General features: G+C 55.2%; 2 long non-coding RNA genes across 2 annotated transcripts in view; both read left to right on the top strand.

The window, feature by feature from the left end:
• Positions 1-25,790, top strand: part of LOC138684173 (uncharacterized) — an 81,355-nt gene extending 55,565 nt beyond the window's left edge. Inside the window, exon 2 of the long non-coding RNA XR_011323557.1 lies at positions 25,695-25,790. This is a non-coding gene — a long non-coding RNA (uncharacterized lncRNA). The remainder of the gene's footprint in view (positions 1-25,694) is intronic.
• On the top strand, positions 1,872-16,896 carry LOC138684176 (uncharacterized). The gene is made up of 3 exons (XR_011323559.1): positions 1,872-2,001; positions 2,183-2,294; positions 16,652-16,896. It is a non-coding gene; the product is annotated as an uncharacterized lncRNA (long non-coding RNA).
• Positions 25,791-26,073: the final 283 nt, after the last annotated feature.

Genomic DNA, 26,073 nt, shown 5'->3' with positions numbered 1-26,073 from the left:
TGCTGCCAGCGGTGAAAGACGGGGGTTTGGTTCCCTCTGCAGGAACTCTGCAGAGATGTAGAGAGCATGCATGGTTTCCTCACCGTTCCTTACCAGCGCACCAAGGGACATTTGCTCCTACACTGTCAGGGGAGGTTTGGACTTGACGTGAGGAGACATTTCTTTCCCAAGAGGGTGGTCGCACCCTGAAACAGGCTTCCTGGGGAGGTGGTGGATGCCCCATGCCTGTCAGTGTTGAAGAGGCATTTGGACAGTGCCCTTAATACCATGCTTGAACTTTTGGTCAGCCCTGAAATGGTCGGGTAGTTGGACTAGATGATGGTTGTAGGTTCCTTCCAGCTGAACTATTCCATTCTATTCTGTTCTGTTCTGTTCTACTCTACTCTGTTCCCTGTGCTCACCATGAGTCAAATACCGATGAGAGTGTTATTTGCCTGAAACGCCAGGGGCTTTTCAGCTCCAAAACCACTTTGAAGGACACATGACACAAAGGTTGCAAGTGGAAACAGGATATTACTTTTATTTTTCTGAGTCTGCTTCAGAGCCGATGCTCACAGGCATTGCCACAGTGTGCCCGTGTAGCCAGGAGCAGGCTGATGCATTCTTCAGTTGAGCTTGAGAAGACATTCTTTGCAGCCTGGCAAAGGCAAGTCCCAGAGCTACAGAAAGTAGCAGCAGGAATACAGGCCAAGCAGTCCCTGTATCCTCAAGAGTGAGAACGTGAAGCATGAGGATCAGAACCGACTACACACAAAAGAAGAAGGAGGAGGCGGAGGTGTGTGGTACCGTGGGGTATTTTCCAAAGTATGACAGGTAGAGGTGAAAAGCGTATTTTTGCACTCGGCAACTTGCTCCGCCGCTGTGCTTCTTGGCCAACGATGCATGAAAGGCGCTCTCGTGCCAGCCCTGCGCTTGATTTGCGTGCAGGGAGAGGTGAAAAGTGGCAGCTCCTGATGGGGCAGCGAGCCTGGAGCCCTTCCAAGCACAGGCTGTTTTGCCCAAGCCAGAAGCCCTGGGGAAATGGAGCTAAGGGAAGAGCAGAGCTCGCTCCCGCTCCAGACTTGCACTGGGCAAGAGAGCCCGAGAGAGCCAGGGCACGAGCGGTGCCTTGGAGGTGCAAGAGCAGCAGGCAGGGAGCTAGGCGAAAGGGCCCAGAGGAGCCCTGACAAGGGGCTGTGCTCAGTGCTACAGAGGAGAAGAAGCAACCCCCCGGGAGCATCCCTTGGAGCCCGCCGTGGGAGTCCGAAAGGTTCCTCCCCCCGGATGCGGGGCACGAGGGCCACCTTCGTGGAGCACGAGCAGCGGGCACCTAGCCACAACGGCCCAAAGGAGCCCTGGCGAGGGGCCGTGCTCAGTGCTGCAGAGGAAGGCAAAAAACCCCCGGGGACACTTGCTAGCCCACCGTGGGGGAAAAAAAGCCTTCCTCCCCCCAGCTGCAGGGCACGAGAGGCCATCTTCGTGGTGCACGAGCAGCAGGCAGTAACCTAGCCACGACGGACCGGAGGAGCCCTGACAAGTGGTCCTGCTCAGTGCTGCAGAGGAAGGCAAAAAACCCCCGGGGCCCAGTGCCAATCTGCCCCGGGGGAAAATTCCTTCCTGACCCCAGAGCTGGCGATCGGCTATTCCCTGAGCACGTGAGCAAGACCTGCCTCCTGGTCCCACAGGCTGGTCACGCCTCCCAGGGGATGCCCAGCCCCAGATTTCATCAAGGCCGCTACCCAAGATGATTTTGCTCCTTTGGAGGAAGCTCTCCTCTTCGAGATGCACCCGAGACTCCTCCCAGGTGTCTCCCAGAGTCTTTTAGCCTCTGCTTTACCTACCTAATGCCTCAGGTAGCAGCCCCAGACTCTTCCAAGGAATCTACCCAAGACGATTGTTCTCCTTTGCAGGAAGCTCTCTCCTCTGGGATCGACCCAAGACTCCTCCCAGGCGTCTCCCAGAGTGTTTTGACCTCTGCGTTCGGGACCGGAGATCCCAGCTACCTGCCCCAGACTCCTCCAAGTAAGTAGCTCAAGACATATTTTTCTCCTGTAGAGAAATTTCTCAACTCCGACAGCCACCTGAGACTCCTCCCAGGCATCTCCCAGAGTCTTCTGGCCTCTGCTTTATGTACCTAACATCTCAGGTAGCAGCCCCAGACTCCTCCAAGGAAGCTACCCAAGATGATTCTTCTCTTTTTCAGGAAGCTCTCTCCTCTGGGATCGACCCAAGACTCCTCCCAGGCGTCTCCCAGAATGTTTTGACCTCTGTGTTCGGGACCGGAGATCCCAGCTACCTGCCCCAGACTCCTCCAAGTAAGTAGCTCGAGACATTTTTTTTTCTCCTGTAGAGAAATTTCTCAACTCCGACAGCCACCTGAGACTCCTCCCAGGCATCTCCCAGAGTCTTCTGGCCTCTGCTTTACGTACCTAACATCTCAGGTAGCAGCCCCAGACTCCTCCAAGGAAGCTACCTTTGAGGTTTTTTCTTTTTTGGAGGAATCTCTGCCCTCCAGGATCCCCCTGTGACTCCTTCCAGGCGCCTCCTAGAGTCTTTTGGCCTTTTCTTATCAGGACCTGAGATCCCAGGTAGCAGCCCCAGACTTGTCTAATGAGGCTACCCCAGCTGATTTTTCTCCTTTGGAGGAAGCTCTTTCCTCCAGGATCCACCCGAGACTCCTCCCAGGCATCTCCCAGAATCTTTTGGCCTCTGCTTTACGGACCTAAGATGCTAAGAAAAGATACCTATGAAAAGGCCAAAAGGCTGTGGGAGATGCCTGGGAGGAGTCACAGGTGGATCCCAAAGGGGAGAGCTTCCTCCAAAAAAGAAAAAACCTCAAGGGTAGCTTCCTTTTAGGAGTCTGAGGCTGCTACCTGAGATCTTGCACGAGCAGCAGGCAGTAACCTAGCCAAAACGGACCAGAGGAGCCCTGACAAGTGGTCCTGCTCAGTGCTGCAGAGGAAGGCAAAAAACCCCCGGGGCCCAGTGCCAATCTGCCCCGGGGGAAAATTCCTTCCTGACCCCAGAGCTGGCGATCGGCTATTCCCTGAGCACGTGAGCAAGACCTGCCTCCTGGTCCCACAGGCTGGTCACGCCTCGCAGAAGATGCCCGAGCCCTGTTCTCCCTCAACCTGGAGCCATCTCAGGGGCTTCCGAGAGTGGCCAAGTGCCCGCGGCCTGATCCACCTTGGGGGCAAGAATCCTTCCCGCGCCTTCAGGCCACCAGCGGATGCTCCAAAGCACTGGGACCCCTGGCAACATCTCTGCATCCCACTTCTTACGGCTGCTGCCACTGGTTCCTCAGGGAGTGAGGACGGCGAGCTCTGCAGTGCTCCTCAGGAAGGTATTCCCTTGCTCTTGCCACAGCTCTCCATCCAAACAAGCCTGATGGCCTCGGGCACCTGCAGGGCTTGGTGGTTCTTCTCGTCTCCAGCAGCCTGGTGCAGCCTCCGGTCTTCCTCCCTCAGCGCCCGGCAAGTAATTCCAGCGGCTCCTCGTGGACTTCCTCTGGGATGTCTCTGGGCCGCCTGCCAGGCAGACTGGGGGTGGGACAGGGGAGGCTGCCCCTTTTGTAGTGCCCCGGGGCATTGTGACTGCTGCGTTGGCGGGTGGTGGCACTGCGACACGGGGGGGTGTGAGGGGCCCCCCCGTGCGCAGCGCTGCCCGCCGCCCCTCGGCCCAGCATCCTTCGGAGGAAGGCCTTCGGGGTGCCGGCCCCGGGGGCTGTGTGGCGTTACTGAGTCAAGAAGTTTGGCAGAAAATAAACTGCCTTGCGTTCCAGCTTACCCTCAGATGCCAGAGGTGCTGGGGACGGCTAGGTTTAATTTCTTTCTGAGTGATGTCCAATTCGACGCTCTAAGGGCGGTCGCGTTCAATGTGCTGAACTATCACGATGAGGGATGCCCTTAATAGCGCACTGCACTCTCGGCTTAGCTGCGTTCAACGCACGGGAATGACCAGACTTAGGGAGTTTGGTTGCGCTAACGAACTATCACGACTAGGTGAATGAGCAGCGCAGTTTATTAAAGCAACAGTACAGGTGCTTTTGGATTGCCCGTGATAAATAGACTGTCTGCAAAGCATGTGCAGGTGGCAGTACAGTCGCCTACAAGCGCATGAAATGATGAAAGAAAAGAGCTCTAAAGAATTCTAAGTTTCCCGGGGAAGCGCTCGGTACAGCCGAGTGTTCGAATCTCACGCAATAGGCATCCCTATGGCGGGGTGGGGAGAGAGGCTCAGCTCATTGACTGATCCCAGAAGTCAGCGATGTCCTCCCGACTTGTCTGTGATGGTGTCTTCCCTGACATTTCTCCTCTCTTAAGCCCTTTTCTATGTTCTGATTTTTTAGGTGGAGCTTGAGTGACTCTAGTCATACATACTTTTCCTTTGATTGGTATAAAGTTCTCTTGCTTTGCTTTTAAAGGTGCATGCTAGAGAAAATTCAGAGCGCGTGCTCAGTGGGGGGGTGGTTGCACCTTGGAGGTGGGTAACTTTGTGGGTGGAGGTGTGTTTTGGTGTTGTAATGAGCAGAGTTCACCCAAAGGACCTGCTGTTGCGTGTCAGTACCCCAGAAGTGGGCACGTGTGATATAAACCAGAAGTGTAGGGCGTTAGCTCGACAGAACCGCCGTTATTTTACCTCCTTGCTTCAGTGGATTCAATGCAGGGACCAAGCGTTCTCGTTCCGATCGTTCCGGTTGCCTACCCCTGTGATCACCGAGCCTGGCGGCGGGGTCTCGGCTCCGCTCCACCCTCCGTGTTCCTTTTCAGAGTCAGCGTACCGAGCTCCCCTGGTGTTGCTGACGTCTAAAGTTGCAGGTAACGTTGCTTAGGGAGCTACCACGGAACCGATTCTTGACGTGTGCACTGCGTTCCTCCCTGGAAGTTCACCTTCCCTTGAGGGGCGGGGGGGCGCGTGTCATACCGGCAAGTCCCCTCCATCCAGCAATCATTCCACGGGCTGTCGCTGTGCCCGGGAGGCCCGGGGGTCTCTCCCTGCCCTTGGCGGCCATGCCCTGGGCCCAGCTGCTGGGTGTCCCTGGCGCCTGCTCTGCCACTCGGCTCGCAAGGAGAAGCCTGGTGCTGTTCCTCTTCTCTCGGGCCATGGCAGGAGCCAAGCGTGCAGCGCAGAGACCGCCCCTATTAGCCGTCCCCTCTCTGCAGCAGAGCTAAAGCCTGTGCGGCCCCGCAGCCAGGAGGAGCGGGGACTTGATGTGGCTGGACACAAGCCCTTTTCGTGGGGAGAAAGGGGGGGGTGGTTTTGGCAGCTGCAGCCTGGAGGCAAGCCAAAGTGTAACCAGAGCCCTAGGCTGGGATGGTGGGTGCCAACAGCCCGCCACGGAAGTAAGCCAGGCTTTGAGAAACAAGTGCGCGGAGGTGACCCCAGTGTGGTGGAACGAAAGGTTGGTCGCATTCACACCTGGACCATTGTGATCCGTGACCAAAGCCCAGCCAGGCAGAGGACAGACAGCTCTTCCAAACTGTCAAAATAGCCCATTGCTGCTGTCGCCGTCACATCCCCTTGTCCCACTGAAACCCAGCTGTGCAGCCTTTCTATTAAACACACCCGTTGGCCGTGTTTATAGGGGGATACCAAAGGCGCTTCAGCCATGGGTGAAACTTCCACAGCTCATCTGTGACTTGAACCTTTCTGAGAGTTCTTTGCCTACCTCAGTTTGTGGGAAGATGTTCAGATCTTATCTGAAACCCTGGCAAGTCTCCTTTTCCTTTAGGATTCAGTATTTTGAGTACTGAAAGCTTAAGAGAGGTACTCTCCTTGCCGTTTTGTGCGTTGGTGCCAAAATGGATCTGTACCTTCAGACTATGTAAATGAGGGCATCTAGGCCACAGACATTCCTTTGGTTGTGGTGCTGCCAGCGGTGAAAGACGGGGGTTTGGTTCCCTCTGCAGGAACTCTGCAGAGATGTAGAGAGCATGCATGGTTTCCTCACCGTTCCTTACCAGCGCACCAAGGGACATTTGCTCCTACACTGTCAGGGGAGGTTTGGACTTGACGTGAGGAGACATTTCTTTCCCAAGAGGGTGGTCGCACCCTGAAACAGGCTTCCTGGAGAGGTGGTGGATGCCCCATGCCTGTCAGTGTTGAAGAGGCATTTGGACAATGCCCTTAATACCATGCTTGAACTTTTGGTCAGCCCTGAAATGGTCGGGTAGTTGGACTAGATGATGGTTGTAGGTTCCTTCCAGCTGAACTATTCCATTCTATTCTGTTCTGTTCTACTCTACTCTGTTCCCTGTGCTCACCATGAGTCAAATACCGATGAGAGTGTTATTTGCCTGAAACGCCAGGGGCTTTTCAGCTCCAAAACCACTTTGAAGGACACATGACACAAAGGTTGCAAGTGGAAACAGGATATTACTTTTATTTTTCTGAGTCTGCTTCAGAGCTGATGCTCACAAGCATTGCCACAGTGTGCCCGTGTAGCCAGGAGCAGGCTGATGCATTCTTCAGTTGAGCTTGAGAAGACATTCTTTGCAGCCTGGCAAAGGCAAGTCCCAGAGCTACAGAAAGTAGCAGCAGGAATACAGGCCAAGCAGTCCCTGTATCCTCAAGAGTGAGAACGTGAAGCATGAGGATCAGGACCGACTACACACAAAAGAAGAAGGAGGAGGCGGAGGTGTGTGGTACCGTGGGGTATTTTCCAAAGTATGACAGGTAGAGGTGAAAAGCGTATTTTTGCACTCGGCAACTTGCTCCGCCGCTGTGCTTCTTGGCCAACGATGCATGAAAGGCGCTCTCGTGCCAGCCCTGCGCTTGATTTGCGTGCAGGGAGAGGTGAAAAGTGGCAGCTCCTGATGGGGCAGCGAGCCTGGAGCCCTTCCAAGCACAGGCTGTTTTGCCCAAGCCAGAAGCCCTGGGGAAATGGAGCTAAGGGAAGAGCAGAGCTCGCTCCCGCTCCAGACTTGCACTGGGCAAGAGAGCCCGAGAGAGCCAGGGCACGAGGGGTGCCTTGGAGGTGCAAGAGCAGCAGGCAGGGAGCTAGGCGAAAGGGCCCAGAGGAGCCCTGACAAGGGGCTGTGCTCAGTGCTACAGAGGAGAAGAAGCAACCCCCCGGGAGCATCCCTTGGAGCCCGCCGTGGGAGTCCGAAAGGTTCCTTCCCCCGGATGCGGGGCACGAGGGCCACCTTCGTGGAGCACGAGCAGCGGGCACCTAGCCACAACGGCCCAAAGGAGCCCTGGCGAGGGGCCGTGCTCAGTGCTGCAGAGGAAGGCAAAAACCCCCGGGGACACTTGCTGGCCCACCGTGGGGGAAAAAAAGCCTTCCTCCCCCCAGCTGCAGGGCACGAGAGGCCATCTTCGTGGTGCACGAGCAGCAGGCAGTAACCTAGCCACGACGGACCGGAGGAGCCCTGACAAGTGGTCCTGCTCAGTGCTGCAGAGGAAGGCAAAAAACCCCCGGGGCCCAGTGCCAATCTGCCCCGGGGGAAAATTCCTTCCTGACCCCAGAGCTGGCGATCGGCTATTCCCTGAGCACGTGAGCAAGACCTGCCTCCTGGTCCCACAGGCTGGTCACGCCTCGCAGAAGATGCCCGAGCCCTGTTCTCCCTCAACCTGGAGCCATCTCAGGGGCTTCCGAGAGTGGCCAAACGCCCGCGGCCTGATCGACCCTGGGGGCAAGAATCCTTCCCGCGCCTTCGGGCCACCAGCGGGTGCTCCAAGGCACCGGGACCCCGGCAACATCTCTGCATCCCACTTCTTACGGCTGCTGCCACTGGTTCCTCAGGGAGTGAGGACGGCGAGCTCTGCAGTGCTCCTCAAGAAGGCGTTCCTTTGGTCTTGCCACAGCTCTCCATCCAAAAAGGCCTGAGGGCCTCAGGCACCTGCAGGGCTTGGTGGTTCTTCTGGTCTCCAGCAGCCTGGTGCAGCCTCCGGTCGTCCTCCCTCGGCCCCCTCCAACTAATTCCAGCGGCTCCTGGCGGACTTCGTCTCGGATGTGTCTGGGGCGCCTGCCAGGCAGACTGGGGGTGGGACAGGGGAGGCTGCCCCTTTTGTAGTGCCCCGGGGCATTGTGACTGCTGCGTTGGCGGGTGGTGGCACTGCGACACGGGGGGGTGTGAGGGGCCCCCCCGTGCGCAGCGCTGCCCCTCGGCCCAGCATCCTTCGGAGGAAGGCCTTTGGGGCGCCAGCCCCGGGGGCTGTGTTGCGTTACCAAGTCCAGCAGTTTGGCAGAAAATAAACCGCCTTGCGTTCCAACTTATCCTCGGGTGTCAGAGGGGCTGGGGGCGGCTGGGTTTAATTTCTGAGTGATGTCCAATTCGACGCTCTAAGGGCGGTCGCGTTCAATGTGCTGAACTATCACGGTGATGGATGCGCTTAATAGCCTACTGCACTCTCGGCTTAGCCGCGCTCAACGCACGAGAATGACCAGACTTAGGGAGTTTGGTTGCGCTAACGAACTATCACGACTAGGTGAATGAGCAGCGCAGCTTATTAAAGCAACAGGAGAGGTTCTTTTGGATTGCCCGTGATAAATAGACTGTCTGCAAAGCACGTGCAGGTGGCAATACAGTCGCCTACAAGCGCATGAAATGATGAAAGAAAAGAGCTCTAAAGAATTCCAAGTTTCCCGGGGAAGCGCTCGGTACAGCCGAGCGTTCGAATCTCACGCAAGAGGCATCCCTGGGGGGCGGGGGGGGAGAGGCTCAGCCCGTCGAGCGATCCCAGAAGTCAGCGGTGTCCTCCCGACTTGTCTATGATGGCGTCTTCCCTAACATTTCTCCTCTCGTAAGCCCTTTTCTATGTTCTGATTTTTTAGGTGGAGCTTGAGTGACTCTAGTCATACATACCTTTCCTTTGATTGGTATAAAGTTCTCTTGCTTTGCTTTTAAAGGTGCATGCTAGAGAAAATTCAGAGCGCGTGCTCAGTGGGGGGGTGGTCGCACCTTGGAGGTGGGTACCTTTGTGGACGGAGGTGTGTTTTGGTGTTGTAATGAGCAGAGTTCACCCAAAGGACCTGCTGTTGCGTGTCAGTACCCCAGAAGTGGGCACGTGTGATATAAACCAGAAGTGTAGGGTGTTAGCTCGACAGAACCGCCGTTATTTTACCTCCTTGCTTCAGTGGATTCAATGCAGGGACCAAGCGTTCTCGTTCCGATTGTTCCGGTTGCCTACCCCTGCGATCACCGAGCCTGGCGGCGGGGTCTCGGCTCCGCTCCACCCTCCGTGTTCCTTTTCAGAGTCAGCGTACCGAGCTCCCCTGGTGTTGCTGACGTCTAAAGTTGCAGGTCACGTTGCTGTCCTGGGTTCAGCTGGGATAGAGTTAATTTTTTTTTTACAGGAACCTGGGAGGTGGGGGGCATAGCCGGGGCAGCTGACCTGAACTGGCCAAGGAGCTATTCCATACCATGTGACATCATGCTCAGTATATAAAGGGGGAGCGGGCCGGGGGGTGGGCGCTTCTTTTCGGTGGGGGAAGTGGCAGAGCGTCGGGTCCCAGGTGGTGAGCAGTTGCACTGTGCATCACTCTTTTTGTATACTTTTTCATTAGTACCGTTGTTGTTGTTGCAATTTCTTTGTGTTGTTCCAGTAAACTGCCTTTATCTCAACCCTCGAGGTTCCAGGTTTGTTTTTTTTTTCTCTCCTCCGTCTTCCCCCCCATCCCACCGGAGGGGGGCGGGAGGAGTGAGCGAGCGGCCGCGTGGTCCTTTGTTACCGGCTGGGGTGAAACCACAACAGTCCTTTTTGGCGCCCAACGTGGGGCACGAAGGGTTGAGATAACGACAGATCTGGCCAGATCATTTTGAAACAAATTTGTCATACGCATTTCTTATACTAGATAAATAGATGTTAGTCACAATGTTGATTCATCTGTTTACATGGTGGCGTTTTGTAAGTTCTTATATGCTTTATGTATTGCCTGTAGTTGTGTATCTCATTTCTGGGAGAGTGATTGGGATTATCATTTTGCTGTACTGGGCAATGTCGACTTGTGAAATGATTACATCACTGGTCATGAGGTTAAGCTGGTATCTGTATGAGGCAGTGATATCATTCCCACACTTTGGGCACCTTCTGTCGGATTTTATTGGTAATTACACCCAACCCATGGGGAAGTCAGGGGGGGATACTTCCCCCCATCCGTTCCCCTCCCTTTTCTCTTTCCAACTAATTACAACAGTTTTCGAGAATTTTGAATATCCTTGGGATGCGCAAGCCTGTGTGCTGTTAGTGCTATGCCTCCTGACTATGTTTCAGGTCTCGTCTAGGGCTACAAAAAGGCTCTTTAAGAGTACCACCCAGAGATCTGTCCCAAAGCTGGATATTTATGGGTGGCACGGCGTGTGGGAGGATGTGGGCAGGTATCTAGAGAACTTCTCACCTCCAGTGACTTGGAAGTTCACTCCCGAACAACTGCAGAACCCTCATGAAGTGATAGAATTTTTGAAAGGAAAATGCTGTGGCTATCCCAGAGACACACAACTCACTACACTGTGCTGGGCCCTGGCCGGTATCTACCAAACCCTGCTTGATACTATGCAGCACCCCCAGGGGGAAAAGGGGGAAAAGATGGAAAACAAGACAACATGCACCGTGGCTGCCCCTACCCCGACGACAAGCACCATGGCTGCCCCTACCACGACAACAGGTACCGTGGCTAACCCTACCCCGGTGACAGATACTGCCACTAAACCAGAGAACCAACCTGTGCCAGTATCAGTTGCCCCTGTACAGAAAAAGAAACACACAAAGAAATCAGTTCGCTCAGTGAGAGATGAAGATGAACCAGGGTCATCGCGAGAACAGGAGGAAGAGGCAGAACCTGAAATAATTACCCGATCTCTATCCCTGAGTGAGTTGCGTGACATGCGAAAAGATTTTAGCCGCCACCCAGGTGAGCACATTGTTACCTGGCTGCTCCGATGCTGGGATAATGGGGCTAGTAGTGTGGAATTAGAGGGTAAGGAAGCCAAGCAGTTGGGATCTCTGTCTAGAGAAGGGGGTATCGACAAGGCGATTGGGAGAAAAACACAAGTCCTCAGCCTCTGGAGGCGACTTCTGTTAGGTGTAAAGGAAAGATACCCCTTCAGGGATGAAGTTACATGTCACCAAGGCAAGTGGACCACCATGGAGAGAGGTATCCAGTACCTGAGGGAATTAGCGGTGCTGGAGGTGATTTATAATGATCCAGAAAATGCGCAGTCACCCACAGATCCAGATGAAGTCCAATGCACACAACCGATGTGGCGGAAGTTTCTACGAAGTGCACCACCAACCTATGCCAACTCATTGGCAGTAATGTCCTGGAGAGAAGGCTATGGACAAACGGTGGATGAATTGGCTGTCCAACTCCGGCAATATGAAGGAAGTCTCTCTTCCTCCCTACGGGCCTGTGTCTCAGCTGTAGAGGAATTGTCCCGAGAGTTCCAGCAATTCAAAGTAGATATGTCCTCCTTCTCACCTGTACAGGCCCGCATTGCAGTTATTGGGAGTAAGCGTTCCTCTGCCCAAGAGAGAGGAGAGAGAAAGTACACACGACGGGCTAACCTGTGGTTTTACCTGCGTGACCATGGAGAGGACATGAGGAAGTGGGATGGAAAACCTACCTCAGTCTTGGATTCACGGGTACGGGAGTTGCGAGAAAAAGCAACCAGAAAAGAAGATTCTTCTTGGAAAACTGCTGCTCCAGTTTCCCGTGAGCAGTCCCCCGGGCGCAGTAGATGGGCCGATCTCATTTCTGATCCTCTTGAAGGGACTTCTGATTCACATGTGCAAAAAGTGGGTAACAGATATTCTAACCAGGATTAGAGGGGCCCTGCCTCCAGCCAGGTGGAGGAGAGGGACAACCGAGTCTACTGGACAGTGTGGATTCGATGGCCTGGCACGTCAGACCCACAGGAATATAAGGCTCTAGTAGACACTGGTGCACAATGTACCCTAATGCCATCAAGTTATAAAGGGGCAGAACCCATCTGTATCTCTGGTGTGACAGGGGGATCCCAAGAGCTAACCGTATTGGAAGCCGAAATGAGTCTAACCGGGAATGAGTGGCATAAACACCCCATTGCAACTGGCCCAGAGGCCCCGTGCATCCTTGGTATAGATTATCTCAGAAGGGGGTATTTCAAGGACCCAAAAGGGTACCGTTGGGCCTTTGGTATAGCTGCACTGGAGACGGAGGAGATTGAACAGCTGTCTACCCTGCCTGGTCTCTCCCAAGACCCTTCGGTTGTGGGGTTGCTGAAGGTTGAAGAACAACAGGTGCCAATTGCTACCACGACGGTGCGCCGGCGGCAATATCGCACCAACCGAGACTCCCTGATCCCCATCCATAAGCTGATTTGCCAATTGGAGAGCCAAGGAGTGATCAGCAAGACTCACTCACCCTTTAATAGTCCCATATGGCCCGTGCGGAAATCTAATGGGGATTGGAGACTAACAGTAGATTATCGTGGGCTGAATGAAGTCATGCCACCGCTGAGCGCTGCTGTGCCAGATATGTTAGAGCTTCAATATGAACTGGAATCAAAGACAGCTAAGTGGTATGCCACAATTGACATTGCTAATGCATTTTTCTCCATTCCTTTGGCAGTGGAGTGCAGGCCACAGTTTGCTTTCACTTGGAGGGGTGTCCAGTACACCTGGAATCGACTGCCCCAGGGGTGGAAACACAGCCCCACTATTTGCCATGGACTGATCCAGACTGCACTAGAAAAAGGTGAAGCTCCAGAGCACCTGCAATATATTGATGACATCATCATATGGGGCAGCACGGCAGAAGAAGTTTTTGAGAAAGGGAAGAAAATAATCCAAATCCTTTTGAAGGCTGGTTTTGCCATAAAAGAAAGTAAGGTCAAGGGACCTGCGCAGGAGATCCAGTTCTTAGGAGTAAAATGGCAAGATGGGCGTCGTCAGATCCCTGCGGACGTGATCAACAAAATAGCAGCTATGTCCTCACCGACTAAGAAAAAGGAAACACAGGCTTTCTTAGGTGTTGTGGGCTTTTGGAGAATGCATATTCCAAATTACAGTCAAATTGTAAGTCCTCTCTACCAAGTTACCCGGAAGAAGAACGATTTTAAATGGGGGCCTGAGCAACGACAAGCCTTTGAACAAATTAAGCGGGAGAGTGTTCATGCAGTAGCTCTTGGGCCAGTCCGGACAGGACCAGATGTTAAAAATGTGCTCTACACTGCAGCTGGGGAGAATGGCCCTACCTGGAGCCTTTGGCAGAAAGCACCTGGAGAGACCCGAGGCCGACCCCTGGGGTTTTGGAGTCGGGGATATCGAGGATCCGAGGCTCGCTATACTCCAACTGAAAAAGAGATATTGGCAGCATATGAAGGAGTTCGAGCCGCTTCAGAAGTGGTTGGTACTGAAACACAGCTCTTCTTAGCACCCCGACTGCCAGTGCTGGGCTGGATGTTCAAAGGGAAAGTTTCCTCTACACATCACGCGACTGATGCCACGTGGAGTAAGTGGATTGCACTGATCACACAACGAGCTCGCATAGGAAACCCCAGTCGCCCAGGAATTTTAGAAGTGATCACGGACTGGCCAGAAGACAAAGACTTTGCAATGTTGCCAGAGGAGGAGGTGACACGGGCTGAAGAGGCCCCGCTGTATAATAAACTGCCAGAAAATGAGAGGCAATATGCCCTGTTCACTGATGGGTCCTGTCGCATCGTGGGAAAACATCGGAGGTGGAAGGCTGCTGTATGGAGTCCTACACGACTAGTTGCAGAAACTGCTGAAGGAGAAGGTGAATCGAGTCAGTTTGCAGAGGTGAAAGCCATCCAGCTAGCATTAGATATTGCTGAAAGAGAGAAGTGGCCAGTGCTCTATCTCTATACTGACTCATGGATGGTGGCAAATGCCCTATAGGGGTGGCTACAGCAATGGAAGAAGGGCAACTGGCAACGCAGAGGTAAACCCATTTGGGCTGCCGCACTGTGGCAAGATATCGCTGTTCGGATAGAGAAGCTAGTGGTAGTGGTCGATTGGAAAATGTAAGATCTGGGCATGATGTAGATGGTATAGAATAAGGGGTGGATAATGTCCTGGGTTCAGCTGGGATAGAGTTAATTTTTTTACAGGAACCTGGGAGGTGGGGGGCATAGTCGGGGCAGCTGACCTGAACTGGCCAAGGAGCTATTCCATACCATGTGACATCATGCTCAGTATATAAAGGGGGAGCGGGCCGGGGGGTGGGCGCTTCTTTTCGGTGGGGGAAGTGGCAGAGCGTCGGGTCCCAGGTGGTGAGCAGTTGCACTGTGCATCACTCTTTTTGTATACTTTTTCATTAGTACCGTTGTTGTTGTTGCAATTTCTTTGTGTTGTTCCAGTAAACTGCCTTTATCTCAACCCTCGAGGTTCCAGGTTTGGTTTTTTTTTCTCTTCTCCGTCTTCCCCCCATCCCACCGGAGGGGGGCGGGAGGAGTGAGCGAGCGGCCGCGTGGTCCTTTGTTACCGGCTGGGCTGAAACCACGACTCCCAGCTGTGCAGCCTTTCTATTAAACACACCCGTTGGCCGTGTTTATAGGGGGATACCAAAGGCGCTTCAGCCATGGGTGAAACTTCCACAGCTCATCTGTGACTTGAACCTTTCTGAGAGTTCTTTGCCTACCTCAGTTTGTGGGAAGATGTTCAGATCTTATCTGAAACCCTGGCAAGTCTCCTTTTCCTTTAGGATTCAGTATTTTGAGTACTGAAAGCTTAAGAGAGGTACTCTCCTTGCCGTTTTGTGCGTTGGTGCCAAAATGGATCTGTACCTTCAGACTATGTAAATGAGGGCATCTAGGCCACAGACATTCCTTTGGTTGTGGTGCTGCCAGCGGTGAAAGACGGGGGTTTGGTTCCCTCTGCAGGAACTCTGCAGAGATGTAGAGAGCATGCATGGTTTCCTCACCGTTCCTTACCAGCGCACCAAGGGACATTTGCTCCTACACTGTCAGGGGAGGTTTGGACTTGACGTGAGGAGACATTTCTTTCCCAAGAGGGTGGTCGCACCCTGAAACAGGCTTCCTGGAGAGGTGGTGGATGCCCCATGCCTGTCAGTGTTGAAGAGGCATTTGGACAATGCCCTTAATACCATGCTTGAACTTTTGGTCAGCCCTGAAATGGTCGGGTAGTTGGACTAGATGATGGTTGTAGGTTCCTTCCAGCTGAACTATTCCATTCTATTCTGTTCTGTTCTGTTCTACTCTACTCTGTTCCCTGTGCTCACCATGAGTCAAATACCGATGAGAGTGTTATTTGCCTGAAACGCCAGGGGCTTTTCAGCTCCAAAACCACTTTGAAGGACACATGACACAAAGGTTGCAAGTGGAAACAGGATATTACTTTTATTTTTCTGAGTCTGCTTCAGAGCCGATGCTCACAAGCATTGCCACAGTGTGCCCGTGTAGCCAGGAGCAGGCTGATGCATTCTTCAGTTGAGCTTGAGAAGACATTCTTTGCAGCCTGGCAAAGGCAAGTCCCAGAGCTACAGAAAGTAGCAGCAGGAATACAGGCCAAGCAGTCCCTGTATCCTCAAGAGTGAGAACGTGAAGCATGAGGATCAGAACCGACTACACACAAAAGAAGAAGGAGGAGGCGGAGGTGTGTGGTACCGTGGGGTATTTTCCAAAGTATGACAGGTAGAGGTGAAAAGCGTATTTTTGCACTCGGCAACTTGCTCCGCCGCTGTGCTTCTTGGCCAACGATGCATGAAAGGCGCTCTCGTGCCAGCCCTGCGCTTGATTTGCGTGCAGGGAGAGGTGAAAAGTGGCAGCTCCTGATGGGGCAGCGAGCCTGGAGCCCTTCCAAGCACAGGCTGTTTTGCCCAAGCCAGAAGCCCTGGGGAAATGGAGCTAAGGGAAGAGCAGAGCTCGCTCCCGCTCCAGACTTGCACTGGGCAAGAGAGCCCGAGAGAGCCAGGGCACGAGGGGTGCCTTGGAGGTGCAAGAGCAGCAGGCAGGGAGCTAGGCGAAAGGGCCCAGAGGAGGCCTGACAAGGGGCTGTGCTCAGTGCTACAGAGGAGAAGAAGCAACCCCCCGGGAGCATCCCTTGGAGCCCGCCGTGGGAGTCCGAAAGGTTCCTCCCCCCAGATGCGGGGCACGAGGGCCACCTTCGTGGAGCACGAGCAGCGGGCACCTAGCCACAACGGCCCAAAGGAGCCCTGGCGAGGGGCCGTGCTCAGTGCTGCAGAGGAAGGCAAAAAACCCCCGGGGACACTTGCTAGCCCACCATGGGGGAAAAAAAGCCTTCCTCCCCCCAGCTGCAGGGCACGAGAGGCCATCTTCGTGGTGCACGAGCAGCAGGCAGTAACCTAGCCACGACGGACCGGAGGAGCCCTGACAAGTGGTCCTGCTCAGTGCTGCAGAGGAAGGCAAAAAACCCCCGGGGCCCAGTGCCAATCTGCCCCGGGGGAAAATTCCTTCCTGACCCCAGAGCTGGCGATCGGCTATTCCCTGAGCACGTGAGCAAGACCTGCCTCCTGGTCCCACAGGCTGGTCACGCCTCCCAGGGGATGCCCAGCCCCAGATTTCATCAAGGCCGCTACCCAAGATGATTTTGCTCCTTTGGAGGAAGCTCTCCTCTTCGAGATGCACCCGAGACTCCTCCCAGGTGTCTCCCAGAGTCTTTTAGCCTCTGCTTTACCTACCTAACGCCTCAGGTAGCAGCCCCAGACTCTTCCAAGGAATCTACCCAAGACGATTGTTCTCCTTTGCAGGAAGCTCTCTCCTCTGGGATCGACCCAAGACTCCTCCCAGGCGTCTCCCAGAGTGTTTTGACCTCTGCGTTCGGGACCGGAGATCCCAGCTACCTGCCCCAGACTCCTCCAAGTAAGTAGCTCAAGACATATTTTTCTCCTGTAGAGAAATTTCTCAACTCCGACAGCCACCTGAGACTCCTCCCAGGCATCTCCCAGAGTCTTCTGGCCTCTGCTTTATGTACCTAACATCTCAGGTAGCAGCCCCAGACTCCTCCAAGGAAGCTACCCAAGATGATTCTTCTCTTTTTCAGGAAGCTCTCTCCTCTCGGATCGACCCAGGACTCCTCCCAGGCGTCTCCCAGAATGTTTTGACCTCTGTGTTCGGGACCGGAGATCCCAGCTACCTGCCCCAGACTCCTCCAAGTAAGTAGCTCGAGACATTTTTTTTTTTCTCCTGTAGAGAAATTTCTCAACTCCGACAGCCACCTGAGACTCCTCCCAGGCATCTCCCAGAGTCTTCTGGCCTCTGCTTTATGTACCTAACATCTCAGGTAGCAGCCCCAGACTCCTCCAAGGAAGCTACCCAAGATGATTCTTCTCTTTTTCAGGAAGCTCTCTCCTCTGGGATCGACCCAAGACTCCTCCCAGGCGTCTCCCAGAATGTTTTGACCTCTGTGTTCGGGACCGGAGATCCCAGCTACCTGCCCCAGACTCCTCCAAGTAAGTAGCTCGAGACATTTTTTTTTCTCCTGTAGAGAAATTTCTCAACTCCGACAGCCACCTGAGACTCCTCCCAGGCATCTCCCAGAGTCTTCTGGCCTCTGCTTTATGTACCTAACATCTCAGGTAGCAGCCCCAGACTCCTCCAAGGAAGCTACCTTTGAGGTTTTTTCTTTTTTGGAGGAATCTCTGCCCTCCAGGATCCCCCTGTGACTCCTTCCAGGCGCCTCCTAGAGTCTTTTGGCCTTTTCTTATCAGGACCTGAGATCCCAGGTAGCAGCCCCAGACTTGTCTAATGAGGCTACCCCAGCTGATTTTTCTCCTTTGGAGGAAGCTCTTTCCTCCAGGATCCACCCGAGACTCCTCCCAGGCATCTCCCAGAATCTTTTGGCCTCTGCTTTACGGACCTAAGATGCTAAGAAAAGATACCTATGAAAAGGCCAAAAGGCTGTGGGAGATGCCTGGGAGGAGTCACAGGTGGATCCCAAAGGGGAGAGCTTCCTCCAAAAAAGAAAAAACCTCAAGGGTAGCTTCCTTTTAGGAGTCTGAGGCTGCTACCTGAGATCTTGCACGAGCAGCAGGCAGTAACCTAGCCAAAACGGACCAGAGGAGCCCTGACAAGTGGTCCTGCTCAGTGCTGCAGAGGAAGGCAAAAAACCCCCGGGGCCCAGTGCCAATCTGCCCCGGGGGAAAATTCCTTCCTGACCCCAGAGCTGGCGATCGGCTATTCCCTGAGCACGTGAGCAAGACCTGCCTCCTGGTCCCACAGGCTGGTCACGCCTCGCAGAAGATGCCCGAGCCCTGTTCTCCCTCAACCTGGAGCCATCTCAGGGGCTTCCGAGAGTGGCCAAGTGCCCGCGGCCTGATCCACCTTGGGGGCAAGAATCCTTCCCGCGCCTTCAGGCCACCAGCGGATGCTCCAAAGCACTGGGACCCCTGGCAACATCTCTGCATCCCACTTCTTACGGCTGCTGCCACTGGTTCCTCAGGGAGTGAGGACGGCGAGCTCTGCAGTGCTCCTCAGGAAGGTATTCCCTTGCTCTTGCCACAGCTCTCCATCCAAACAAGCCTGATGGCCTCGGGCACCTGCAGGGCTTGGTGGTTCTTCTCGTCTCCAGCAGCCTGGTGCAGCCTCCGGTCTTCCTCCCTCAGCGCCCGGCAAGTAATTCCAGCGGCTCCTCGTGGACTTCCTCTGGGATGTCTCTGGGCCGCCTGCCAGGCAGACTGGGGGTGGGACAGGGGAGGCTGCCCCTTTTGTAGTGCCCCGGGGCATTGTGACTGCTGCGTTGGCGGGTGGTGGCACTGCGACACGGGGGGGTGTGAGGGGCCCCCCCGTGCGCAGCGCTGCCCGCCGCCCCTCGGCCCAGCATCCTTCGGAGGAAGGCCTTCGGGGTGCCGGCCCCGGGGGCTGTGTGGCGTTACTGAGTCAAGAAGTTTGGCAGAAAATAAACTGCCTTGCGTTCCAGCTTACCCTCAGATGCCAGAGGTGCTGGGGACGGCTAGGTTTAATTTCTTTCTGAGTGATGTCCAATTCGACGCTCTAAGGGCGGTCGCGTTCAATGTGCTGAACTATCACGATGAGGGATGCCCTTAATAGCGCACTGCACTCTCGGCTTAGCTGCGTTCAACGCACGGGAATGACCAGACTTAGGGAGTTTGGTTGCGCTAACGAACTATCACGACTAGGTGAATGAGCAGCGCAGTTTATTAAAGCAACAGTACAGGTGCTTTTGGATTGCCCGTGATAAATAGACTGTCTGCAAAGCATGTGCAGGTGGCAGTACAGTCGCCTACAAGCGCATGAAATGATGAAAGAAAAGAGCTCTAAAGAATTCTAAGTTTCCCGGGGAAGCGCTCGGTACAGCCGAGTGTTCGAATCTCACGCAATAGGCATCCCTATGGCGGGGTGGGGAGAGAGGCTCAGCTCATTGACTGATCCCAGAAGTCAGCGATGTCCTCCCGACTTGTCTGTGATGGTGTCTTCCCTGACATTTCTCCTCTCTTAAGCCCTTTTCTATGTTCTGATTTTTTAGGTGGAGCTTGAGTGACTCTAGTCATACATACTTTTCCTTTGATTGGTATAAAGTTCTCTTGCTTTGCTTTTAAAGGTGCATGCTAGAGAAAATTCAGAGCGCGTGCTCAGTGGGGGGGTGGTCGCACCTTGGAGGTGGGTAACTTTGTGGGTGGAGGTGTGTTTTGGTGTTGTAATGAGCAGAGTTCACCCAAAGGACCTGCTGTTGCGTGTCAGTACCCCAGAAGTGGGCACGTGTGATATAAACCAGAAGTGTAGGGCGTTAGCTCGACAGAACCACCGTTATTTTACCTCCTTGCTTCAGTGGATTCAATGCAGGGACCAAGCGTTCTCGTTCCGATCGTTCCGGTTGCCTACCCCTGTGATCACCGAGCCTGGCAGCGGGGTCTCGGCTCCGCTCCACCCTCCGTGTTCCTTTTCAGAGTCAGCGTACCGAGCTCCCCTGGTGTTGCTGACGTCTAAAGTTGCAGGTCACGTTGCTTAGGGAGCTACCACGGAACCGATTCTTGACGTGTCCACAGCGTTCCTCCCTGGAAGTTCACCTTCCCTTGAGGGGCGGGGGGGCGCGTGTCATACCGGCAAGTCCCCTCCATCCAGCAATCATTCCACGGGCTGTCGCTGTGCCCGGGAGGCCCGGGGGTCTCTCCCTGCCCTTGGCGGCCATGCCCTGGGCCCAGCTGCTGGGTGTCCCTGGCGCCTGCTCTGCCACTCGGCTCGCAAGGAGAAGCCTGGTGCTGTTCCTCTTCTCTCGGGCCATGGCAGGAGCCAAGCGTGCAGCGCAGAGACCGCCCCTATTAGCCGTCCCCTCTCTGCAGCAGAGCTAAAGCCTGTGCGGCCCCGCAGCCAGGAGGAGCGGGGACTTGATGTGGCTGGACACAAGCCCTTTTCGTGGGGAGAAAGGGGGGGGTGGTTTTGGCAGCTGCAGCCTGGAGGCAAGCCAAAGTGTAACCAGAGCCCTAGGCTGGGATGGTGGGTGCCAACAGCCCGCCACGGAAGTAAGCCAGGCTTTGAGAAACAAGTGCGCGGAGGTGACCCCAGTGTGGTGGAACGAAAGGTTGGTCGCATTCACACCTGGACCATTGTGATCCGTGACCAAAGCCCAGCCAGGCAGAGGACAGACAGCTCTTCCAAACTGTCAAAATAGCCCATTGCTGCTGTCGCCGTCACATCCCCTTGTCCCACTGAAACCCAGCTGTGCAGCCTTTCTATTAAACACACCCGTTGGCCGTGTTTATAGGGGGATACCAAAGGCGCTTCAGCCATGGGTGAAACTTCCACAGCTCATCTGTGACTTGAACCTTTCTGAGAGTTCTTTGCCTACCTCAGTTTGTGGGAAGATGTTCAGATCTTATCTGAAACCCTGGCAAGTCTCCTTTTCCTTTAGGATTCAGTATTTTGAGTACTGAAAGCTTAAGAGAGGTACTCTCCTTGCCGTTTTGTGCGTTGGTGCCAAAATGGATCTGTACCTTCAGACTATGTAAATGAGGGCATCTAGGCCACAGACATTCCTTTGGTTGTGGTGCTGCCAGCGGTGAAAGACGGGGGTTTGGTTCCCTCTGCAGGAACTCTGCAGAGATGTAGAGAGCATGCATGGTTTCCTCACCGTTCCTTACCAGCGCACCAAGGGACATTTGCTCCTACACTGTCAGGGGAGGTTTGGACTTGACGTGAGGAGACATTTCTTTCCCAAGAGGGTGGTCGCACCCTGAAACAGGCTTCCTGGAGAGGTGGTGGATGCCCCATGCCTGTCAGTGTTGAAGAGGCATTTGGACAATGCCCTTAATACCATGCTTGAACTTTTGGTCAGCCCTGAAATGGTCGGGTAGTTGGACTAGATGATGGTTGTAGGTTCCTTCCAGCTGAACTATTCCATTCTATTCTGTTCTGTTCTGTTCTACTCTACTCTGTTCCCTGTGCTCACCATGAGTCAAATACCGATGAGAGTGTTATTTGCCTGAAACGCCAGGGGCTTTTCAGCTCCAAAACCACTTTGAAGGACACATGACACAAAGGTTGCAAGTGGAAACAGGATATTACTTTTATTTTTCTGAGTCTGCTTCAGAGCCGATGCTCACAGGCATTGCCACAGTGTGCCCGTGCAGCCAGGAGCAGGCTGATGCATTCTTCAGTTGAGCTTGAGAAGACATTCTTTGCAGCCTGGCAAAGGCAAGTCCCAGAGCTACAGAAAGTAGCAGCAGGAATACAGGCCAAGCAGTCCCTGTATCCTCAAGAGTGAGAACGTGAAGCATGAGGATCAGGACCGACTACACACAAAAGAAGAAGGAGGAGGCGGAGGTGTGTGGTACCGTGGGGTATTTTCCAAAGTATGACAGGTAGAGGTGAAAAGCGTATTTTTGCACTCGGCAACTTGCTCCGCCGCTGTGCTTCTTGGCCAACGATGCATGAAAGGCGCTCTCGTGCCAGCCCTGCGCTTGATTTGCGTGCAGGGAGAGGTGAAAAGTGGCAGCTCCTGATGGGGCAGCGAGCCTGGAGCCCTTCCAAGCACAGGCTGTTTTGCCCAAGCCAGAAGCCCTGGGGAAATGGAGCTAAGGGAAGAGCAGAGCTCGCTCCCGCTCCAGGCTTGCACTGGGCAAGAGAGCCCGAGAGAGCCAGGGCACGAGGGGTGCCTTGGAGGTGCAAGAGCAGCAGGCAGGGAGCTAGGCGAAAGGGCCCAGAGGAGCCCTGACAAGGGGCTGTGCTCAGTGCTACAGAGGACAAGAAGCCAGGCCCTGGGACCATGGGCTGGATGCACCCATTGATGACCGTCCCGAGGGCTGGTGGGGGACGGGGCTCTGCCCGGGGGTACCCCCAGGAGGCCACCTCCAGCTCACCGCCTGCCTCTCCTCTCTGCAGTCGTGGCACCACCCTGCGCCCACAGCTATGCCTGGCCTTGGACCAGCTGTGGGTGCTGAGCGGCGGAAAGGAGGCAGCGGGGGAGGAAAAAGAGGAGAAGGAAGGCAGTGATGAGGAGAGGACCTCCATCATCCTCATCTGGCCCACCAGCTCCTGCATTGCCGCTTTCGGGTGAGTCGTGGTGCCACGTCCCATGGCCGGGCAGGAGAGGTTCCCAACCGTGCCTACGCCATCCTGTGAACGGCCTCTGCCCTGCGTGCAGAGCCTGGGCAGGGAGCGGGAAGCACGCCGGCAGGGAGGGATGGGGGCATTGCCAGGTCCTGCATCCCCTGGTGCCCTTTGGGTCCCCAGAAGAGAAGGGCAAAAGCAGCTGCTCTGGCAGGACACGGGGAGCCAGGGCTTGGGCAGCGTCTCTGCCCTGCCCCACAGGGCAGGGCTGCGCAGGCGCCCGCCTCTGCCCACAGGCTGAGGGGCAGCAGGGCCTGACGCTGGTTCTCCTCTCTTTCTGCAGCTCCCAGGCACTGAAGGAGCTGTGGGTGGGCACACTGCTGGGGTAAGCTGGGGGGGATGCTCCAGGCACAGCCGGATGGGGGAACACAGCTCCCCAGCTGGGGAGAGGTGCCCTCGCGGCTGCGGGCAGCTCTCGGGCAGAGCTGCCTCACAGGAGAGAAGGGGCAGCTTGGGGCTCAGCCAGCTCTCTCCCTGTCCTTTCCCGGTGCACAGGACACCAGGAGGAGCAAAGAGAGCCCGCGTGACCCGTCTCCCCTCCCTCAGACCCCTGGAGCTCCGGGGATGGGGGATTGGGCCCTTCACCCCCAGAAGACACTTCTGGTGCCAGCCCCCTTTGCGGGGGGAAAGGAGCAGGATCTGGGGCAGTGCTTTGGTCACTGCTGTTGGAAGGCAGCTTCTCAGCCAAGCAACTGTCCTCCTGCCCCTTCTGCAGGAGATGCTGGCTGTCCTGCACAAGGAAGGACCGTCGACAGAAGGGATATTCCGAAGAGCTGCCGGCGGGACAGAGTTTCGTGAGCTGCGGGAGGCCCTGGACCACGGTGCGGATGTCGACCTGGGCAGCCAGCCTGCGCTGCTGCTGGCCATCATCTTGAAGGTGAGCGCTTCTGACCTGCAGCTGGAAGAGCTCCTGCCTGGCCTGGAGTGTTCAGAGGCTCACCTGGAGCCCCTGGCATTGCAGGACTTCCTCCGAAGCATCCCCGCCAAGCTCCTCGTGACAGACCTCTACGAGGACTGGATGGCAGCGATGCAGAAGAGCGGCAAGGAGGAGAAGGTTGAAGAGCTGAAAGCGTAAGTGTGGGCAGCAGCCTGCCTGTTGAGGAGGGACTGGTAGAGGCCTGGGACTTGCCTGAAAAGGGACGGTCTCCTTAAAAAGCTGTGTCTTCTGACAGCTTGCTTTTGCTGGGGTGGGCTTAGATTTCGGGGGAAAAGGGCATGGACAGGGAGCCTTCCCTTGCCTGGGCTTGGGTGAAATGAGGAGCTGGGAAGCAAGGCCGTGCTTCCTTCCTGAAGCGCAGGAGCACTGACCGCTGGCTGAGAGCACCCGGAAAGCTGCGCCACCCCCCTGCGTTGGGCAAGCTTTGGGGACGGCTGTGGGCAGCATCTTCTCTATTAACGTTGAGTTCCTGTTCCCTCAGGGTGGCCGAGGAGTTGCCTGGAGCCAATCTCCTCCTCAAGCGGCCGCTGGCCCTCCTCCAGCACATCGGCCACAACGCCGCCAGCAGCAGAATGATCGCCAGCAACCTGGCCATCTGCCTTGGGCCAAATCTGCTGAGCCCACCTCACGAGGACCTGTTCCCCCTCGAGGCCATGCTGGCGGTGACTGAGAAGGTGCGCTGTACTGAGCAGCCGGCTGCAGCCTTGCCGGCCCATCCGAGCTTGGCTGCTCAGAGGTGCCTGGCTGCCTTCTCTCTTGAGCAAATGCCGGTGGGGTGGCTGCCTGCAAGAGCAGCCCCACAACCACAGCTGCCTGCGCAGAGGCAAGGGTCGGGAGTGGGAAAGGCTGCGTGATACATTTCCAGGCACCTGGGTTGAGCCCAAGGGTTTGATGTGTGCAGGTGAACGTGCTGGTAGCGTTTCTCATTGAAAACTGCCATGACATCTTTGTGGAGGAGATGGCTGGCCGCTCCTGTCCATCAGCCGGGGAGTCGCCAGCACCCATGGACAGAGCTACAGGTATGAGGAGGAACTGAGGGCTGTCACAGGCTGGGGCTTGGGGTACCAGAAACCTCAATGTCAAGAAGACAGCTGGTGTAGGGCTTTGGGTGGGTTTTGCTTTAGGTGTGCTTTACTTCCAAGGAGTCACTTTGCTGCACGTGCTTTTCCTTTCTAGACCTGCGTTTGGAAGAGCAAAGTGGCCCTGCAGGCAGAGCAGACAAGGACCACCAGGCAGAAGTCTTGCTGCACACACCACCCACCTCTCTGCTGGACGTCCTCAAAGAAGCTGGGGGAGACGTGGTGGTGGAGTCCGAAATGGCAGAGGTATGGCAGCTCCATCAGGAGCTACCCTCCTACCCGAGACACGGTATCCCTGTGTTTGTTGAGCTGCCAGAAACGAACCGAGTGTCACACACCTGTGTGAACCCTGTGTTCCAAAGTGAGGCCCTTGGAAGAAAGGGCTAATGCAAACCAGCCAAAGGGATCTTCTTTGTAGGGCTAAGGCAGCATTTTGCCAAACAGTCGCCTGCTACTCCAGGGTGTCCCTTGCCACCTGCTGACTCTGACATTTCTGTTGTAGGCACCCGTTGCTTTGGCTCCAACCACCCCAGGGACCACAGTAGGCTCCCTGGGATGCACAGAAGGACTAAAGAGCGCTTCAGAGGAAAGAAGGTAAAATGAGTCAGCTTTGGGTAAATCAAGAACTGATTCTAGTTGATTCTGGCTTTACCTACCTAATCATACTGTGGGATGGAAAGGTTTGCAGGCTCCCCCCAGGAAAAGGAAAATGGAAAGAAAAGAAAGAGAAAACAGGCCTGGGCAGAGGAGAAGGAATGCCAACGAGAAAAGAAAAGAAGGAAGAGAGAAAGAGATGGGGACTTAAAAGAAGCAGGAAAGTCCAGCAGGTCAAGAAGCCCAGGTGTGTGCCAGGCTCTGCTGCCCATCTTTCCCAACTCTCAGTGCTGCTCCAAGTCAGTCTGACCCACTGGCAAGGGACGGTGCTGCGCGGGGCTTGGAAATAACTCCATGGCCGCTCCCCAGGGGCTCCCCATTGAGCCCTGCTGCGTGGCACAGGGGCCCTGTGCATCTGTGCACATGTGCAGGTCTCTAAGGGCATTACCTGTGGGGATAAGGCGCCAGAGCCGTACCCTAGTCGATGCCAGCCATAGCTCTTTCTTCCGGGCTCCAAACAATTCCTCATCAACGGTGCTCCCCAAAGAAAGGGGAACCAAATCCTGCGTATTCCTGCCTTTGTGGGTTTATCAGTGCTCTCTGACTCTGTCGTTGTAGGTGCCGTTTCCCTGTTACTGGCTGAAGCCCTGTGACTCCCGGGCCCACCCCCCCACCGCAGTTGATGTTTGCAATAAAAGGATCTTTTCTCTCTTCTGAGTGTGTCTGCCATACAATATTCTGGAGTGGGGAGCTGTTGTTTGGTGATGAACCCTCGGGAAGGAGTCTGGGATCGCGCCTTTCCCCAGCATCCTTTCCCGCAGGCATCGGGGCTGAGTTCAGGTGCTTTAGGAGTGAAACCAAAGCACAGACTCACACAGGAGGGTGGAGGTTGGAAGGGACCTGTAGAGTTCCTCTGGTCCAACCCGCCTGCTCAAGGAGGCCCACCTAGAGCAGGTTGCCCAGGACAACGTGCCCTTGGGTTTTGAACATCGCCAAG

This window comes from Haliaeetus albicilla, unplaced genomic scaffold (assembly GCF_947461875.1).
Source record: "Haliaeetus albicilla unplaced genomic scaffold, bHalAlb1.1 scaffold_121, whole genome shotgun sequence".
Taxonomy (NCBI): Eukaryota; Metazoa; Chordata; class Aves; order Accipitriformes; family Accipitridae; genus Haliaeetus; species Haliaeetus albicilla.
The sequence above is the reverse complement of the archived record's forward strand: the minus strand, read 5'-3'. Positions and strand labels throughout refer to the sequence as shown.